Below are 11502 nucleotides of genomic sequence, written 5' to 3'. Positions count from 1 at the left end.
CCATGCCCAGGAGCAATTGGTTCTGACAGGTGCATGAAGAAAACTTGTGCATGAAAAATATTTTTCCTGGAAATCCTTCCCCCACTGTGTGTCAGTATTTGTGCAGATTCTCCATGCTTCTCTTACTAGTAAAGCCTGGTTCAGAATCTTCATATCTCTAAATCCCTGACCACCACAATCTTTATGTATCTTCAGATTTTTCCATGAAGTAACATATGTAACTCTTTTCTCATCAAAACCCCTCTGATAATCCCTTTGTGCAGCATCAATTTTGTTGATTATTTCTGCAGGAATCTGAAAACAGCTCATTGAATAAGCTGGGATGGTATTAGTTACCGTTTTCACCATCAATGATTTACCACATTGAGACATAGTTTTACCGTCCCATGATGAGAGTCTGTTCTTGACTCTATCATAAAGATGAGAAAAGGACTCTTTTTTCTTTTTTCCAATAAGGAGGGGTATGCCGAGGTATTTTTCAGTTGGAAGCATCATTGGCACCTTTAATCTCCTCGTTAGTATTCTGCAAAATCTACAAGGAACAAGTGCACTATAATGCACACTAGATTTAGAAAAATTCACCATTTGACATGATGCCTTCCCGAAATCTTCAATAATTTCCAGCACATTATTCACATTATGTAGGTCGCCTTTCAAGAACAATAAACAATCGTCCACAAGAATAAGTGTGAGATGGAAGGTGCAGTTGGCGCAATTTTAATACCTCCTATAAGACCTTGAGATTCTGCATGATAAAGTTGCCTTGAAAAAGCTTCCATGGCAATTATGAATAAGTACGGTGACAAAGGATCACCACGTCGCACTCCTCGTGTTGGCTGATAAGCAGTGCAGGGGGCACCATTGAGAAGAATAGAAATCCTTGTAGTAGTGATACATTGCGAGATGAGATAACACCATTCATAAGAGAAACCCATTTGAAGCATCACATCATTTATAAATGACCATTCCAGCCTGTCAAAGGCTTTAGCCATATCTAGTTTTAAAACCAAGTACTTGATATCTTCTTTTTTACTCTTCATGGTATGGATTATTTCTTGTGTCAATAAGATGTTGTCCGAGATTTGTCTTCCCGGAACATATGTTGCTTGAAGCGGGGAGATGATATTGCACATCAGCTTCTTCATTCTTGAAGACATGATCTTCGAGATTATTTTGTATGATGTGTTACACAACGCTATTGGTCTTAAATCAGACGGAAACTGCTTGTTTTTCGTCTTTGGGATTAGAGACACGTTGGTGAAGTTTAAACTCTTTAACAAGAAGCCTGTACGGAAGAATTATTGTACCGTCTCCACAACATCTTTTCCAACAAGATTCCAATTAATTTTGAAAAATCCTGGAGCGAAACCATCCGGCCCAGGTGCTTTCCAGGATTTCATTCCCTTTAATGCTTTGAAAACTTCAATTTCATCTGGTATTCTCATGAGCTCCCTATTATCTTCAGCTGAAATTGTTTTTGGGATGCATTGTAGAATTTGTCGTTTTTCTATGGAATCATACTGGTGTGCAAAGTTACCACAATACCTCGTGAGAAAATCCTCCAACTCCAATCTCTTAGCACACCAAATCCCATTTCATCCTTTAGAGCTGTGATATTATTTTTTGATCGTCTCTTGTTTGCAATAGCATGGTGAAAAAGCGGGGGGTCTAACAACACCACCCAATATTTCTCTTAGCAATCTGTATGGACTAACTCCGAAACACTTTCTAAAGAATCAATTGGACATTAAGACTCAATCTAGTAAAAGTATCTCAAGGAGTTAATATCTCTCTTGTTTTGATTTACTCAAGCTAATAGAAATCAACGAGTCTTTAATCAAACACATAGTGGCTTAATTCAGAGAGTATCAAATTCTGGACTAGGTCTCGGGGTTTTTCTGCATTTGCGGTTTCCTCGTTAACAAAATCTTGTTGTATCATTTACTTTTATTTTCTGCAACTATAATTTTTCTTATTATAATTTAAAGTAAATTACACAAACGTTAATTCCTATTTATTTGATAGCAATCCTATTGTGTTTGGTTATGTCCGAACCTATTATCAAGTAAACATACTTCGTTGTTGTATACACTACACCAAATTCTTAGATTCGTAACAGAATCAGATTGGTAAGCTTCCAAACCAATTTATCTTCAGCAGCAGAAGGATTTCTCATTCTCAAGATTAAGTTTGTCGTATGATAATCAAATAGATGTTGAATCAGCTGAGTGTTCCAATTTTGGCAGTCTTGAAGAATTAAATCCTTAACCTAAATATAGGATTCGCTGTCTGTGATACCAATCCTTGGAACTGGTGGTACATCAAGCCCTATCACCCAATATCAAGCCATATTTCTATTTTATCACCCTTTCCCAACCTCCATTGGCTATGTTGTTTGATGAAACAAGAGCAATTGGTTCTGAAAGGTGCATGAAGAAAACTTGTGCATGAAAAATATTTTTCCTGGACAGCCTTCCCCCACTGTGTGTCAGTATTTGTGCAGATCCTCCATGCTTCTCTTACTAGTAAAGCCTGGTTCAGAATCTTCATATCTCTAAATCCCTGACCACCATAATATTTATGTATCTTCATATTTTTCCATGAAGTAACATATGTACCTCTTTTCTCATCAAAACCCCACCGATAATCCCTCTGTGCAGCATCAATTTTGTTGATTATTTCTGCAGGAATCTGAAAACAGATCATTGAATAAGCTGGGATGGTATTAGTTACCGTTTTCACCATCAGTGATTTACCACATTGAGACATAGTTTTACCGTCCCATGATGAGAGTCTGTTCTTGACTATCGTAAAGATGAGAAAAGGACTCTTTTTCCTTTTTCCAATAAGGAGGGGTATGCCGAGGTATTTTTGGTTATGTCCGAACCTATTGTGTTTACACAAATGCTAACTCCTATTTACTTGATAGCAATGCTATTGTGTTTGGTTATGTCCGAACCAAATTCCCATATTCGTAAAAGAACCAAGCCGTTACTAAAACGGGTTGTACGGCTTTTGCCGGTCGCAAAAGTGGGTGTTACACTTTTTGTAACGGCAATGTGGCCTTTACGAATTTTGGTTGTAACGGATCTAGTAACAGCTGAAGACCATTACGAATTTGCACGTGGTAAGAGATGAGGGCCATTACGAATTTTTTGTAACAACATGGTCGTATCATCCTGGAGCCGTTACTACGTGGCACATTAGTAACATGCGAGCCTTTACTACGTGGCAGTTTGAAACACCTTGCAGCCGTCACGGATTTTTTAGTAACAGCAAAAAATTACCGCCAGTCAACATGGACCTGGTGAAAATTAGTCAATGATTGACCAACTTTGACCAGGTCAATGATGACCAGCAAAAAATGTTCGGCCGGAAATATAAATAACCTGCCTACACTTCCATTCCATCCCTCCAAATTCAACAATAGTTTCTCAATCAATTCATATTAACATTCAATCAATTCACACAACAATTCTTCATATTAACATTCAATCAATTCACATCAAAAAGAAAACAAATTCTTCAAGTACCAAATGAAATACATAGACCGAGTTCAGTTCATTTTCACTAAATACACTATAAGTTAGCTCAAATACTACATAGAAGCTTACTCAAAACTTGCAGATACTTCCAGATACTACATAGAGCTTAGTTTTTCTCCGAAGCCTGACACAAAGCAAGCTTGAACAGCTTCATCCAGTTCCAACCAACCCTGGTCACATCAATAAAATTTGATCGTATACAAAACAATCATTCGAAGTAACTCTATAAGAATCTATGGATTTGAAATTGAAGATACATAGATACCTCATCTGAGGTCAAGTGACTGAGCTTTTCATTGGCAATCTCTTCACAACGAACAGTTGCAACCATTACCTGAACATCAAAAACAAAAATATGTTAAAGAAACTGAAATCCAAAATAGAACAAAAAATTGATTCCCTACAGAACAATTTATAGACCTTATGAGCAGGTTAAGGTGTTGTCTAGGACAACTTTACATATCTGATGTGCACTAAAACCAAATCCTGAAGCTGGGACTACACACCGTCTATCACCGGCAAGCCCTCCCTGGAGGAATAGTGGATAAACCTCATTCTTAACTGCTCAACCTTATAAACAAAGAAGATGACTTAAAACACTTGGGTGATGCATATGGTAACAGGATAGACCCAAACATCACTTTCAGGGTATCAATTCTGAAACAAAGGCCGTGACAAACAATTTGGTCGGAGCATAGTGTGAAGTACCTTGCAAATCCATTGTACACCATAGTCAAATATAACTCAATAGTTCTTGAAGACTTACTGTTCTTCCACTGCTTACCAAAGCCTTAGAAAATATATCATTTGAAAGAAAATCCAGTTTCTAAAAATCGTCAGCATACTACAATCAGTATTCAGTACTCAAATACAGATAAGACTTGGAAGTCTTGATAAATTCTAACCTTGTAAAGTTCTTCATCGAATGTAGTTGGCAGCAGTATGTAGTTCTTCTACCAAGTTCCCTGGAATGCAAAGCTAAAATTGATTAGTTCCTGATTGAGAAGTACCCAACTCCTTTGAAATATAAACCTTTTCCTCTAGTAACATTAACACCCATATTTAACAATAATAATACTTTACTTACAACCATATATAGCATTTGATTCAACTTCTCTAGTATTGAATTGGCCTCTGATCTTAAGCATCTTTAAAGAAAGTATGTACCTTTCTGGGCAAGTACACCAATCACCATCTCCTGGAGCAAACCATCATTACCCATTTGATTGGAAAAAATCACAAACCTGAAATACCAATTTGAATGTAAAAAATTAAAAATCAGATGACAACTACTTTGGGCAACCATATACAAACTATCATGCACAAATAGTTTTCTTTTTGATGGATAACGTATGGTGGTGTTTGTCTTTTTATGGCATCTGAATCTAAGTTTAGTAAATCGAGAAATGTTATAATAGTTTAAGCTAGTAACATTTAAAGATAAAAGCACTGAAATTGGAACCTTTTTGTGGAGATCTGCATATGCTTCCCATCTACGCCACTTATGCTTATGGGTGCATATGCTCACAGCCATAAGCAGCTATCGACTACTGTTATCTACACTGCAAAATTTAACCTACATTCTCTGGTTTACCTAGAAAAGTACTCGTTACACGAATAAAATATTTACAAAATAAAGGATTACGAAACTTTACAATAACTGAAGCAAGAAGGTGACTTGTTTCCACCCTGAGAACTGGATGTCCTTTTTCAAAGGACCTACACTTGCAAAGTTCATCAGCGTCTCCGTCATTCATATCAGTTTCATTCTCTACTCATTTGGACTGGGTCAGCCTTGAGTACATGTATATCCTTTGACTGTGGCACCGTATTCTCGTATTCTTTATTAAGCCAAGTTGTTGCAAGACCATATTCTGCATGCTTGTGTATTGTATACAAAGACAACAAATTCTACAACCAAGTTTGAACTTTTCGGCAAGGAAAAATAGCAATAACTTGGTAATTTTATAGTCAGCGTATACACAAAACAGGAAAACGACGCACCTGAGTCCTTATCTACAGTTCTAACGGCATCTATCAGCACCTGTTTCCTTATTTGCGTCGATGCAAGGAGAGACTGCATTAGTAACCACAACAAAAACTAAAATGAAAACCGAATGATGGTCTTCTAATTAACCTCAGAAAGTGATACACCCATATCAATCAACTCTATATTTTTTTTCTTTTATAAACAGAATTATGTCCTCTAACAGAAATACTAATTTCTGGAACTTAAAAACAAAAATGAAACGAAACGGCTGAGATAATAATATAATCAATTCAACTATATCACCATACTCAACTGTTGCTTTTGTAATCCTGAACACAAGAAACCCTAGTTCCTAGTTTGGGAAAAAACTGAGAGTAAACCTTAATTCCGTGTGAAATCCAAAAATGAACCCTAAACATCCATCCATACTTCAATCAAGAAAAACCCCTCACAGATTATTCAATTTATACATCAATTACAGACAACTCATAGTTAACTTGAGAAACCCTAAATCAACTTACCATTTTTCTGATTTGAATCAATACTTGATTTAACAGCACCACCATGAATCACCGGGGTTCTCAACGGATCCATCATCTTTTCATGATTTCTTCACCTCAAGAATACATAACCCTAACTGTCTCCCTGATTCATAACCTCACACAAAGAACCTAAAATTCACTGTTTTTAGGATTATACCTCCCTTATTCTCCTTCGTACAACAAAAATTATACCATCACCCTCATCATTCTCTGTTTTTCTATTATCAATTTTCATTTCTCAGAATCACCAGAGAGAAGAAGACAAACGAGAGCAGAAGGAACTTCCAGAGAGAAGAAGAGAATAACAAAACTGAATCAATGGTCGAGAGAGGAGACAAATACCTAACGATAAGGAGGGGGAGGAAACATCCTCTAGTTCAGTTTGCTGTGGGTGGGAAAATCTATCAAGCATGTGAATGGCACACACACATACTAAAGGTGTTATGACGGAAGTGTGACCAAGCATGTGAGTGGCACGCCTATAAAAAATTCGTAAAGGATTAAGCTTATCAAGAAATTTTAAAATATTAGTAACGCCTCCAGGGTGTTACGAATTTTTCGTAACGACCATTTGTAATAGGAATTTTGTAACGGCATCAAAGTCATTACGAATTTCTATTACGAATCCGGGAATTTGGTGTAGTGTATATATTGTCTCGATTTTATATCTATAGTCAATCACACAAGTTATTTTGTTGTCGTATTGTCTCGATCTCGTATCCATAGACGATCACACGAAGTATGAACCGATTAGTTGTATTGTCTCGACTCATTCCATAGACAATCACTTTCGCATAAAGGACTTATAGATGGAAAAATTTTAGATTGAGGTACATTTGTGTACCCTCGTCTTTTCATGGTTAATAAAATCCTTGAAGGTTTTGCAACATTAAGTCATGGACTCATCCATCTTCAACATACTAAACATTGAATTCAACAATATGATACCATATTATGATAGTTTTACACACACATACATCAAACTTCTTATTCTAGGCTCAAATTGCAATTCCTTCGTAGTTAAATTGCAATAATAAAGCATATTAAATAGGTTTACAACGTTAATCTTAATAAGGAAAAAACAAAATAAGTGCAAAAGGTCCAATTTACTTGCATGTCGGTTTCAATACTTCTGCTAGTTAGCTTTAGGTTTTTTTGGTAGTGCAGATTTGACTGCTGAAATAAGATCGCCAACCGTAATGACTTTAGATAAGTCGATATTATCAAACTCATCAAAAAGGTCGATTCCAAGTGCTTCCTCAAATATGTTCCGAAGCTTTATTGTAAGTGCTGGAGGACAAAAACACAATATATCAGTAAATGTTGTATAATGTTTAAAAAAAATAGACACCAAATGCTATATAGAATCTTCTGGTATGACGTGGCTGCTCCATATCCTCTCAATCGAATAAGTAGACATATCCTTTGCTATGAAACATGTGAAACCATTGAACAAATAAAAATTAAATGTTATATATTTTTTCCAAATTCTCATTAATTTTTCCTTACTTTAGAATAATACCATACCATTAATTTTCATTGAAATTAGTAAATGGATAATTAATCTAATTTTTAAATCCATTTTATGGAGGATAAATACTCTATCCCAAGTAAATTACAACGGGATCCGTAATTTACACTAATATAGTAACTAAAAACTAGGTGCCTTAAATTTTTAGGAAGCTATCAATTTGGGTACATTTGGAAAAAAATTATTCTCTATGTTATTTCTTAATTTGCAAAAAAATTCTACAACGTCAAGTAAAATGGAACGGAGGAGTATAATTTATTTTTTTTAAGAAGTTCATGGAATAATCTTAAGCCACAAAAATTTATGTAAAAAACTCTACAACGTCAAGTAAAATGGAACGGAGGGAGTATAATTTTTTTTAAGAAGTTCATGGAATAATCTTAAGCCACAAAAATAAAAAATAAAACTATAGCATAAGAAATGAAATTATAACATTTAAGCTAAGCATAGGGATTTTAGTACCTAAGAGATCGTCACTCTCAGGTTCAAGGACTTCAAAATATGTCTCTGGGGTAATGTCATCAGTCGTCCAATCAAGTTCCTCCAGACGATCTTCAAAATACTCTTTTACTAACTTAAGAACTATCTCAGATACCTGGAAATCACAGTATATACTATTTAAAATGAACATATATATTTATATACATTATTAAGAACACATGTGCGATGCGTATATTTGAATTTCTCTCATTTAACAATATTTAAATTTGAAAACAGTGAATTTTTTTGCATAAATAAAAATTTACTATTCATATTTGTACTCGTTACGTAGATAATTCAAGAAGCTTTTTAAATATATAATTTTTATAAAATTTGGATGCATATTTTGGAAGATAGGAGCCGTTGCTTGTTGGGCTTGTCGTCTTCTCCAGTAATGTATGCAATGAAGGAATTAAAAAAGGGGTCAGGCATGCTGCTTCTCCAGCGGCTGATGAAGTTATTAAATATTTTGACTTGATTTTAAAGTCATGGCATTTTTGTAAATATGTACATTTTTAAGTGTTTTTTTAATCCAGTGTTATTATACATTTCTACCCCTAAATTTTGAGTGAAATTATATGATACTCTATAAAAGAACTTAGTAATTAAAGTGAGGATAACTTAGTAATTTAGGGGTCACCTACCAAAATTGTCGTTCCTTTATATTATAATTAAGATTAAGATAGAAAAGAAGTTTAAAGTTTTGTTAATGATTGATTATTTTTAGGAAATTGATATAAAATGCATATGTTTTGAAGTAAAGACTAAAGTGATCGTTAAAATCTCGTTATCGTCCGCTTATTTTGTACTAAATTTGAAAATTAGTGTATTACTTCAGTCGAACTAAAATTAATTTGACACTATAAATGAAACAATATATATAAGCATAGGATTTTAATAGGTACCGAATCCTTATCCCCATCAGCTCCAAGATTTTGAGCTATATCTGAACTGCCAGTAACGATCTTGATGACCTTATTGTTATCTTCAGCTGCATGTCGTCCCCGGATCTGCTTACACAAAACATTCAGAAAACTTATTATTCAACTTTAATCTATTATATACTAACCGACCAAACAAATTTAAAGTCATGGTCACGGGACAGATTTATACTTTGGATATAATTTAGTTGCAGAACTTACACTTACGGCATGGGAAACTTGGAGGCCGGCTATGGCGACCAGAACCATCAATAAACAATTAATTATGAAACGCTTCATGGATGGAGTCGTGAGTCTAAATGGTGAAGATGATTCTTTCCTTGGTAGGTTTCTGATTGGTTAAGTGCGTGGCAGCCGCTTCACCATGAATCAAGTTATTAGTAGGTAACATTTGCTATATATCATGCATCGTGACATTGGGATCCACGAATATCCGCGAAAAACATCGTAAATGGTATCTATCCGGCAGGAGAGTACATTTTAATCAATAAGCCTACTGCATGTTCTAATGAAGTGATTTGTGATCCAAATGGACGATGAATGGGTTGTTAATTGATAGATGCATTTATGTGTCTAATTTGTCCCAATTGTTTATATTGTTAGTGCTCGATTTTGTACTTATTTGGTTATTTTATGTCTTTATAGGTGTTTTTGGAGAAATAAGCTTTTGCGGCGAAATTGGCTAAAAAGTGGTTTTTGCGCTCGTGGGAGAAAAATACTATACGGACTCTCACTTTGGATAAGGGGTAACCTAATTACAAAGGGACACCGGAACTGGATAGGGGGAGGTCATCTTCAAAGTTTCAAAACTGGATTTTGGCGGAAAAAAAGGCAGCAGCGTCAACAGTTTTGGATCAAGGATTTGAGCGACCTAGGAGGCGATTAAATGGGAAAATTTGGTACCCACGGACTCTACAAGACATAAGGGACCTGTTAGAAGCGATTAGACCCATCTAATTGGGCTGGATAAGTCAGAAAATCCACACAAAGTCAAGACAGTGCACACGGTTTCTGTTTAGGGTTTGAGATTAGTTTGAGAGATTTATGGGATATCTTGCGTGGGATATACATCAAAACAGTTGGGTAAAAGTCCTAGAAGATATTTGAGACGAGATAATATCTAGAAACAGCCTGTAACGCAACAAGAAGAAGATTATTCTTCAAACAACCCGTAAAGAATAATGGAGATTTCCAAGGGGTTTGATCGATTTTCAAGGGGATTTAAAGCCTATAAATAGTTGGTTTTATGTCAGAGAAGGGGGATGAAGAGTTAGGGGTCGATTGGGAGGCCAGCAGAGAGGCGCAGGAGGAGTTGCAGGAATTGTACCTGCTGCTGCTGCTGCCATTAACAAAGCTCGAAGAACACGAAGAACACACCTGCAGAGACAGTCGTTTATCAACAGTGTCAACGACTAGCATCCGTGGGTCTTAAAACAACAGCGTCAACAGCAGCCGTGAGGTATCGTTATTTACAGCAGTGGTATTCTATCGTTCTTCTCTGGACGCTTAAAGAGGGTCGTAGTTTCACTGTATTATATTTTTCACTCTTTCAATCATATTTTGAGCATCAAGTATGTATTTTGAGAACATGATTATTATGAGTAGCTAAACCCCAATACTGGGATGATGGAGGAAGCTGTTTTTCAGGCATGTGGTTATTTAAATAATTCTTAATTCACTTTTTGCACCGATTTTAATTGATTTATGATTTCAATTAATTACTTGTGATTTTGTTTGATGGAACATGCTTAGTCCTAGGGAATCTTGATGTTCCATGCTTATCATCTACAAGTAATATTTTATGGAATCTAATTTGGCAAAGATAGAGTTAATACTTGTTTTATTTTGAGCTATAATCGCCTAGAATTATTTTCTGAGCCACTTGAATATGAAACACAATGGAATCCTGAGTCCTGGTTCCTCTTGATCTTGTGACATATTGTGTATATATTTTTGTTTTAAAAATCTTTTCAAGTCCGAGTAACGAACTCTTATTTACCGCAATCGAAGTACCACAACATTAATCATATTAACAGTTTATCCAAATTGATATTTCAACTCATGATACTGACAATTTCAAATTGCATGTAGATGCTTCAGTTTTACCTAATAATTAAAATGTGATATGGCATGTCATTGGCACATGTGCAATGGCCTGCTTTAGCGTGGCCAAAATTAGGGTTTTGGGCCAAAGGTTACCATGCTTTGTTTGGAAACCTTGGACGGCTAATATTTTCATCTAAGCTGGAAGGGTGGCGTTTGATCGTTGCACACCTTCGTTTTGATAGCCACATAGGGAAGGCCGGCTTGGTATGGCACGGAAAGGTGGCTGGCATGCCATTGCATCTTGTGGCATGGTCGAAAAGCCTTGGCGCGGTTTAGGCGTTGCAAAAACTAGGGTTTTGGCGTTGGGCCAAAGGTTACCATGCGTTGGTTGGTGACCTTGGACGGCTAAGATTTGCATCTAAGTTGG

The 11502-nt window shown here is 35.8% G+C and overlaps 1 long non-coding RNA gene across 10 annotated transcripts; it reads right to left on the bottom strand.

Moving 5' to 3' along the window:
* Positions 1-3508: 3508 nt before the first annotated feature.
* On the bottom strand, positions 3509-6359 carry LOC113361843. 10 transcript variants are annotated; one of them, XR_003365361.1, is made up of 6 exons: positions 6057-6359; positions 5008-5622; positions 4633-4789; positions 4451-4510; positions 3811-3879; positions 3509-3715 (listed from the first exon to the last, which is right to left on the bottom strand). It is a non-coding gene; the product is annotated as an uncharacterized LOC113361843 (long non-coding RNA). The 10 variants fall into 10 exon arrangements; XR_003365360.1 differs by having other exon boundaries at positions 4713-4789; XR_003365358.1 differs by lacking the exons at positions 3509-3715; positions 3811-3879 and adding exons at positions 3976-4115; positions 4254-4335.
* Positions 6360-11502: the final 5143 nt, after the last annotated feature.

Source organism: Papaver somniferum, chromosome 3, assembly GCF_003573695.1.
Source record: "Papaver somniferum cultivar HN1 chromosome 3, ASM357369v1, whole genome shotgun sequence".
In the NCBI taxonomy this organism is placed as follows: domain Eukaryota; kingdom Viridiplantae; phylum Streptophyta; class Magnoliopsida; order Ranunculales; family Papaveraceae; genus Papaver; species Papaver somniferum.
The sequence above is the reverse complement of the archived record's forward strand: the minus strand, read 5'-3'. Positions and strand labels throughout refer to the sequence as shown.